General features: G+C 38.4%; 1 protein-coding gene and 1 long non-coding RNA gene across 2 annotated transcripts in view; one reads left to right on the top strand and one right to left on the bottom strand.

Annotated features, from left to right (window-relative positions):
• The window catches only part of LOC137988351 (substance-K receptor-like), a 138932-nt gene that overhangs the window by 17108 nt on the left and 114324 nt on the right, over positions 1–7500 (bottom strand). The gene's annotated exons all lie outside the window — the stretch shown is intronic.
• The window catches only part of LOC137988352 (uncharacterized), a 14238-nt gene that overhangs the window by 3190 nt on the left and 3548 nt on the right, over positions 1–7500 (top strand). The gene's annotated exons all lie outside the window — the stretch shown is intronic.

Here is a 7500-nt window from a genome sequence, read left to right as displayed (position 1 = left end):
AGTTTTTTTTTTTTTTACCGCAATCCCAATGCCACCGTAAACTATTCTTTGATTGCACTCATGTGATAAGACGGCCATGTTGGTGCCAAAACAATAGGAAAATGTAGCTCAAATTTTGCATAATAATAGAGTCAAATTCACAAAAGACTTTTTCGCTATTGTTCTTTCCACCAAAGAACAAATACACAGATGATTATAGAAAATCGCGCGCTCTCATGGGCTCGCTATCTCGGATTTTCAGCCGATAATCACCTCGACGGACAAAATGGCTGCCAGTAGTCGTTTTTCCATTGTAAGGGAAGATGGTTTCGCGTTGAAATTTTTTTTTTTTTCTCTTTTTTGAAATAATCACCTGTGTATTTATACTAAAACAATTATTCGCCTCAGGCTCAGTGACTATCGGTGAATATTCACTGATAATTACTTCGCCTTCGGCGAATAATTGTTGATTATTAATAGACAAATGTAGCTCAAATTTTGCATAATACTGAAGAGTCAAATTCCCAAAAGACTTTTTCGCTATTGTTCTTTCCACCAAAGAATCGCAGACGTTTTCCTGTCACTACTCAAGGATCAACGAGATTGTTTGCCGGTGAAGTGTGTATAAACAGATTTGTTTTTGTAATCAGAGATATGCGGTGCAGTGTTTATACAATGTGCATAATACTACCGTGCACCAGAAAGGACAGGAAAGACTAGTCATAAGACGACTTATAACTACGACTTATGACTAGTCCAAAATCATTTCGTTTTAATACTTACACTTTTTCAACTATGAAAACGACTTATAAATATGGGTTATTGACCAAGCGTCTTGGTCCACAAACACGCAAAAAAAGAACGAGGCCAATATCCAGCCATCTTGACCGAACAAGCTTGGTCAATAAAGGATTTATTATATGACTTAAAACACCAAAAAATAATCTTTGATCTTGCAGGACCAAGCGAGAAATCCCCAGCGGGCAAGATAGCTCCATAATAAACTGACTTATACACCTTATTCTAAAATGGCCGCTCTGGTTGACTACTCAAACTCTGGATATCCTTTGTTATTAAATTTTCAACCTCGGATAATGCAATTCTCGTGCTCTGATTGGTTATCAGCTCATATACCTTAATTTGACCTTATATGGTAAATTTTTACGCCAGGAGGCGAAATTTCTCTTGGTATAAAGCAAAAGAAAAACATTTTTGTGGAAAGTTTGGATCAATTTCGAAGCTTAGAAGTACGTGAAAAGGTAAGAAATGTTTTGGTGATGAGCCTGCGTCTGTCTGACCAATAGGTATTACACAACATCGCATCTTCATCAAGTGTTTTCGATTTCGGTGGGATTTTCTCCTTTTTTTCGCTCGTATTTCGTACTTCCAAACTTTTGGAGTTTAAGGAATTTAACAAAAGAACTATTCCACTCGCGCTTATTGGATATGAGGCTGGTTATAGCCAACGAGGTGACTAGCGCCGAGTTGGCTATTTACCGTCTTATATCCAACGCGCGCTCATGAAATAATTGTTAATTGGTATTCAACACATTGTAAGAAATGTCGAAATATGGTCATAGCGTGCTCAATATTCGTCGTGCGTAATCAACGTATATCAAACGATATACGTAATTTTGTATGTCGCGGAGAAAAATGGTAGTCTTTCCAGCTTTTTTTTTCCAATAAAAGTAGAAAGTTGTGCTTTGTCATCAATGTGTTTAATAATAAAACAATTATCGTGTTCAATCTTGCCGAATATCGCCTGACTTTAGCCAACTCGCACTACGAGTGCTGGCCTCGTCGGCTAATTATCAGGCGATGTTGCGCGCGATTTCGCAGGATAATTGTTAACTATTCACCTCCGAGCAACTTGCGTGGGATTTGCGCCCGAAAATATTGTAATCGTTGGAGGAATACTGAGTTAAAATCATCTTTTTGTGCTATATCATCTCACTGTTTTAGTATATACTGAAACAAACTATTCATCTCAGTGTCGGTGGGTAGTGGCCATTTCCACTTCGGTGAATAGTTAAATAGCAACGCGCAAGTTAACTTACAACTCGTCATGACGACTAAAAAGTCGCCATAACGAATTATAACTCGACCTAAGAGTCGCCATGACATGTTTTAAGTCGATTTATATTTGCCATAATGAATTATAAGTCACCGTGACGTGTTCTAAGTCGACTTATAAGTCATCATAGACCTTATTCATAAATGGCGGTCAATTTATAATTCTTTTGTCGAAGTGCAAATTAGCCTACCAAGCCTCGATACCCTACAGTGAATTGAAAAGAATTCTTGCTCTAAAATGAGGCTTGGTAGGCTAATTTGCACGTGGACAAAAGAATTATAAATGTGGCCGCCATTTATGAATAAGGTCTATGATGAGTTATAAGTTGATTTGTAAGTCTTCTGAAATGATTAAAAATGTTGATGGCCAGGACTAAAAAGTCGTTTTGGACGTGTTTTAAGTTGTCTAAAAGTCGTTTTAATACATGGTCAAAATTTTGCGATGGATGTCCCGTTGGGGGCTTCACATTGCATAACTCTGTTTATTATTTATGTACTGAGATTTACTCAGTGCAAACTCACGGAATAAAATTCGTCTCTCTTTGATGAGAACCAATCCCATTCGTCATACGATTTTTCTAACTAGTATATTTTTAGCCGGATACTTCGTCTAAATTGTACGACGTGAGTGAGTTGGAATAATCGAGAAGTACTTACGACGGTCACAGTGCAAAATTATATTTTGAGGTGACGTTTTCCTCCATCTTAAAGTCCCTAGTGTCTCCAATTCTGTGAAATAAAATTCTGGAGTAAACTGAGAGCGCCAAATGTAAATGCCACTCGCAACCAAATGGAATTCCTGGCGATTGAGTGCTAACGAAAAAGCCTGAAATTCAATATTTCTGTGTCACTAGAGCGACGGGGTCTGGGTTACAGTAGGTGTTAGAGAGGGATTATGGATAGTGACTGGTGTATGTAAGCTACTAAGTATAGCATGTGATTAGTCATTCTAGGTCGACACCGTTTACCCGCAATTTTCGAGATTTTGGACTTGCAAAGCTATTTTAAGATGGATTCTTAATTTGTCTGGCTGGCCCATGTCTCTTACCCAGAAAGGACAGTTCAGTGCGGCGGCTCTTTGTGTATTCGTATTCTAGAGGTTACGATTACCAATTCAGTGCTTGCTGTGGCTTTTCTTGTAGTTTAGTCAAGTTTACAACGTTACACCGATGCTCAAGTGCTGAGCCATTCTAAGCTTAACTTGTGATTAAGTTTCCTTTATGCTTCTAATTTTTTACATTCATCTATTACGCAATTAAATTCCTTTAACCCCGAAGTGTTTGCGGCACTGCGTTTGGTTCGGGGAGTACGTTTCTATTTTTCCCACAGCGTTTTTGGTATCCGGAAATGTCGCTAGTTTTGTATTTTCCTTAATTCAATTTATGTGCGCCAATAGTTGCGACTTTATCCAATATTTACGCTTGTAATGTTACCACGGGGTGCGGCCGAGACTCCCAAAATAAACCTAATGGTATATTTCTCTCACGCCTGTAGCGTAGTGAAGCTGAAATTATTAGATAGTTTGATCTTTGTCTAAAACACCATAACAACTATCTCATGTTTTTAGTGACTTTCTAACAGCTTTTTGTCACATAGTGACCTAATTATATGAAGCAATTACAAATAAGTCACCAGTCGAAAACAAAACAATTTTTCGCCAGCGAATAAGCATTTTGAGACAATTCGTGAGTTTTGGAGATTTGGGTAAGCTTAGGAAACCACAATAACAACTCAGTATAAGGGTGTCATTTGGGTCAAACCGCTCAAAACCGAAAAACCTCTGCACAACCGCAGGCAAAACCCTCAAAATCAAGTTTTAAAAACCATATTAGAACTATTTCATTGGTGATAAGAGTAGCATACGAACTTGGGTCTGCATCAGGAGGTTAATTCCAGAAATGAGAATGATGCTATAGAATATTTGCACGAGGCTGACACGCATGATTGACGAACCTAAAGCGTACATCAAATTGGAGAAACCGCATCGAATATTTAAAAATAAAAACCCTGTCCTTTTTTGCATAAAACCAAATGTGAAAAATAGGAATACCGCAAACCACAACAGATACTAAAAGCGATGTTTTTTTTACCGCAATCCCAATGCCACGTGATTGCACTCACGTGATAAGATGGCCATGTTGGTGCCAAAACAATAGGAAAATGTAGCTAAAATTTTGCATAATAATAGAGTCAAATTCCCAAAAGACTTTTTCGCTATTGTTCTTCCCACCAACGAATCGCAGACGTTTTCTTGTCACTACTCAAGGATCAACGAGACTGTTTGCCGGTGAAGTGTGTATAAACAGATTTTTTTTTTTTAATCAGAGATATGCGGTGCAGTGTTTATAAAATGTGCATAATACTACTGTGCACCAGAAAGGACAGGAAAGACTAGTCATAAGACGACTTATAACTACGACTTATGACTAATCCAAAATCATTTCATTTTAATACATACACTTTTTCAAATATGAAAACGACTTTAAAGTCAACTTATAACTCATCATGACGACTTATAAATATGGGTTATTGACCAAGCTTGTTCGGTCAAGATGGCTGGATATTGGCCAAGTTCTTTTTTTGCGTGTTTATGGACCGAGACGAAGTCTTTTACGACAGGAGGCGAAATTTCTCTGGTATAAAGCAAAAGAAAACCATTTTTGTGAAAAGTTTGGATCAATTTCGAAGCTTAGAAGTACGTGAAAAGGTAAGAAATGTTTCTGTGATGAGCCTGCTTCTGTCTGACCACTAGGTATTACACAACATCGCATCTTCATCAAGTTTTTTCGATTTCGGTAGGATTTTCTCCCTTTTTTCGCTTGTATTTCGTACTTCCAAGCTTTTGGAGTTTAAGGAATTTCACAAAAGAAATATTCCACTCGCGCTTGTTGGATATGAGGCTGGTTACAGCCAGCGAGCTGCGTAGCGCCGAGTTGGCTATTTACCATCTCATATCCAACGCGCGCTCATGAATAATTGTTAATTATTATTCAACACATTGTAAGAAATGTCCAAATATGGTCATAGCGTGCTCAATATTCGTCGTGCGTACTCAACGTATATCAAACGATATATGTAATTTTGTATGTCGCGGAGAAAATTGGTAGTTTTTCCAGCTTTTTTTTTCCAATAAACGTAGAAAAGTGTGCTTTGTCATCAACGTGTTTAATAATAAAACAAGTCAATTTATTTTTGCCATAATGAATTATAAGTCACCGTGACGTGTTCTAAGTCGACTTATAAGTCATCATGATGAGTTATAAGTTGATTTGTAAGTCTTCTGAAATGATTAAAAATGTTGAAGCACTAAAAAGTCGTTTTGGACGTGTTTTAAGTTGTCTAAAAGTCGTTTTTACATGGGCAAAATTTTGGGATGTGTGTCCCGTTGGGAGCTCCACATTGCATAATTCTATTTCCGTATTCGAATCTTGAACTGAGAGAGAAATGTTATCACGCTGCATGCTTGAAAAATTGCCGGTGTTTAACTATATCAGATAGAAAATAAAGGGGGAAGATTCCCATTTTATTTTCTCTTGCTACATCATAACAAAGTTATTCTCTCCTTAATATCCTTTGTAGAGAATTTTTCTTGGAGAAAGTGAAATGCTGGTATTAACGCAATGCGACAGTATTCGACACTGTTACAAACGTCTCGCATCCGATACAATAGGGACTTTTAAGATCTACGATTAAAAGAGATTAAAGTTGTACAATATAAGTGAAGTATTCTAAAATAAATTGTGTACTTGCGGTTTTAGAGTAAAAAAAGAGAATTGCATGCTCACGTTGTCGTCAAAACGTCAAATTTGGTGATTTGACGTCGTTGTTACTTAGAGTACTGCAAAAACCATGATACGTGCTATTAAGGAGCTTTAGCAATGACGACAGGAACAGAAACGAGAACGTCATCTCAAAACATAAACTCCCATTATTGTAAACACTTGGAGACTATTCCAAGCTCTTTAACATGACAATGGTGTGGCACTTACTCAAGAATGAAACCGATATGAGTCAAGCAAGGGGAGGAAATGAAAATTTATCGTCAAGTGCTGGTTAACCCAAATAGCGTCAGCCACGCCGCCCGATAACTTGCAGGTAGAGACCATACTTGAACCAGCAAACATAGCCAGACACCGTAGCCTAAACAAAGCAAAATACAATAGAAGAGGAGCTTGTGACACCAAGAAAGTATTGCTGCACGATCGCTCATTTTGCGAAAAGGAAATGAATTTAAGAACAAGTTGCATAATTTGAGCATAATTTGAGCAAAAAATGGGCACTGCTAAGAGCATAATATGCTACTTTTACTAGCACAATCTATAAAAACCTAATACAGAGCAGAAGAACTTGTGGCTTTCTAAAAATAACAATAGATGCGCAACCGTGCTACTGAAAATTAAATTGACCAAGCAGAATTCAGCGAGCGAGAAAAACTGTGCTGCCCGACGTCACGTACGTCACGTCAATTGTATGCAATTAGAAAACCATTTAAAAGGTTTTGTGGCAACGTTTTTGTCAACAAACTTTGACGCCAAAACGGGGCTGCCGGCGAGCGGCGATTCGAACGTCAGCTGTTGTTCTTAGGCTGTTATTTGTTCTTTTTCTAACTATGTTAAGACGAATTCAGTATGATGTTTTCAAGTGTAAGAAGACATCAAAACTGTATTGATAATGTATTTATTTTTGTTAATTTGCAAAAAAAGACCTTGATGGCGTCCTTTTGACAGGTTAGAGCGACAACAACGCTGTTTGCGCACAGAAATGCACCGTTTCCGATGAAAGGGAAAACGACTGACAGGGTAGCACAGTTTTGACTGCCGCGCGTACTGCGGGCGCGGGTTCCGTATGCAAGGAAAGGTTAACTCATTGAGCTGTTATGGGAGAAGCAAGCTCCTACTCACGGCTCCTGGTTTTACCCATAGTCCTTCAACTTCGAATATAGTTTCCAGTCTTAAGCGAGTAGTTTGTCACTGAAATTTTGTCTATTTCGTTCCTCTAGTTTGAATTCAAGACGAGTTTTCCGTCACGACGGATATCGCGTCCTTCAAAATTTGTCAGTTTGTCGAGTAAAAATTGATGAGTTCCCCGTCAGTTTTCCATTTCGTCCCGCTTTCACATTTAGACCGGCGGGTTTTTCGTCGAAGATGAATTTTCCATCTCAGACGAGATTTTCGTTCCTTATGTGAAAACTGCTAATGACCATTCTCGTCCCCAGAGCCCCGCGCTTTCACTTAACTTTACAAGTGACGTTTCTCCTACCACGTGCCCAAATAAAGGAGGACTCTGGAAACGAGAATGTACACTGACGTATCCCAACTCATTCTCTACCTCGAATTAACCATTATCATTAATTGGTAAGTTGCTCTGACTTTACTATTAACCGAGCACTGGTGGCTCAATTGGTTGAGCATAGGGCTACCATGCGTGCGGGAGGTCGTGAGTTCGACT

Source organism: Montipora foliosa, unplaced genomic scaffold (genome assembly GCF_036669935.1).
Source record: "Montipora foliosa isolate CH-2021 unplaced genomic scaffold, ASM3666993v2 scaffold_414, whole genome shotgun sequence".
Lineage (NCBI taxonomy): Eukaryota > Metazoa > Cnidaria > Anthozoa > Scleractinia > Acroporidae > Montipora > Montipora foliosa.
The sequence above is the reverse complement of the archived record's forward strand: the minus strand, read 5'-3'. Positions and strand labels throughout refer to the sequence as shown.